Source organism: Haemaphysalis longicornis, unplaced genomic scaffold, assembly GCF_048455015.1.
Source record: "Haemaphysalis longicornis isolate Haplotype H1 unplaced genomic scaffold, Haemaphysalis longicornis Haplotype H1 scaffold_6, whole genome shotgun sequence".
Lineage (NCBI taxonomy): Eukaryota > Metazoa > Arthropoda > Arachnida > Ixodida > Ixodidae > Haemaphysalis > Haemaphysalis longicornis.
The window spans coordinates 93,149,503-93,151,298 of record NW_027526407.1 but is presented as its reverse complement, the minus strand read 5'-3'; the positions used below and the strand labels follow the sequence as shown (position 1 = coordinate 93,151,298).

The 1,796-nt window shown below is 57.9% G+C and overlaps 1 pseudogene; it reads left to right on the top strand.

The window, feature by feature from the left end:
- The first annotated feature begins 361 nt into the window (after nt 1-361).
- On the top strand, nt 362-1,535 carry LOC144143138 (uncharacterized; annotated as a pseudogene).
- Nucleotides 1,536-1,796: the final 261 nt, after the last annotated feature.

Here is a 1,796-nt window from a genome sequence, read left to right as displayed (position 1 = left end):
CTTACGGCAGAACGGCGGGCAAATTGGCCAGCTTATCGGGACAGATAGGCAGTAGCGACTTGTAGATTTTTGTACTCGAGACTTGGCATCAACAACAGCCAAATCCTATCAATGTAACGGCAGGAACGCCGTTCCTGCCGTTCATTCAAAAACGTAACGAGTTACCGTTGCAGTTCCACCGACCCTGAATGGAACGGTGGCGTTCCTCCCTTCCTCCAAAGAGAAACTACACTCCGTTTTATACATCAAGTGGAACGCCGTGAAGGTTACACAAGTAGCCCGCTAACAAAGAAGGTGTTTCGCACCGCGCGGGTTTGTTGCCGTGTGGATTCTGTTTCCGGCTGCCGATAGGAGCGGACGCAGGATGGATGGCTCCGTGCGAGCTGCGATAACGGCCTATGCCGGCCGTGGTGAACCGGCTTCTTCTTTGCCCAAGGATTACCGTGTTGTTCTGCCCCCCCCTGCCCACCGGAGAAGCGATGAATCGTGTGGTTGTTCTGCACTGCGACGTCGGCGGTCGACCGTACAGAATTGACGACTTCAGGCAGCCGTTGAAGGACACTGGAGTGATACAGGAAGTTTGTGGCATAGGGGCCTACCAGATGTCTCACGTCTGGCTGATAAATTTTCGGACGGACGGAGCGAAGAAAAAACTGCTGGAAAGCGGCCCGTTCAGCGTGAAAGGACGGCCATGCCTTGTAGTCGACCCCGTAAGGCACGAACTTCGGGTAAAGCTGCACTGGGTCGCCTTCGACGTTACCAACGAGACTATAAGGAAGATATTCGCCGAGTACGGCGACGTGAAGGAGGTGACAAGTGACAAGTGGCGTGTTCATCATGACTTTGAGAGCTCCGAGTCGACAACCCGGATTGTGCGCCTAGTTTTGCATGAAGGTGTCACGCCGGACAGGCTTCCCCACCAGCTGCGGTTAGGCCCCGGCACGGCGCTCGTCACGGTGCCTGGGAGAGCCCCACTGTGCCTCAGGTGCCGCCGAGCCGGGCACATTCGCCGAGAATGCTGGACCCCCCGGTGCTCGGAATGCCACGCCTTTGGGCACGAGAAGGCGGACTGCACCCGCTCGTACGCTCGGGCTGTGGGTCGAGGCTTGGAAAGTGACAACAGCGAACTCGTTATGGACGAGGAAGAAGCAGAGGGAGCAGCGGCACCCGCAGCACCTGAACCCAGGACTTACCACCACCCCGAGCCGGAAACGGACGCGGATACCACAAGAAAGGACGAGAGCAAGCCACTGATGGCGGAGGGACGTAGCGCGCCAGCAGCCGATCCGCCGCGGCAGGCCACCGCTCAAGACGGGGACAGTGCTGGAACCACCAAGGACGAGAGCGAGAGGATGGACCTCGAGGTTCAGCCGAGCAAGCGTCGGCACGAAGATGGCCCGGAGACTGCGGACGAACCAAACCAGCGAAAGCCAGAACCGCCGTGGCAGGCTGGTCGGGGAAAGAAGAATCAGCGAGCCGCCACTACTAAGCCAGGGGTGGCGTCGCCGGGAAAAGGCGGCACGAAAATCACCTGACCACATGTAGAACCGGGCACACTGTATGGCGCGAGATAAAGGTAAGCACTTTACACTTGCTCTGGTCCCTCGAAAATGACGGCCCTCTGTAAGCCCTTTCGAATAGCTACCCTCAATGAACGAGGACTTTCAGCTAAGCGAAAGCAGAATCAGCTATGCCGCATGGTGACGGAGCGAGACCTAGACGTCGTCGCCATACAGGAGACGAAAGTCGAAAGTGAGGATCAGACCGGCTGTATGGTGCGTCCCTTTACAGCACAC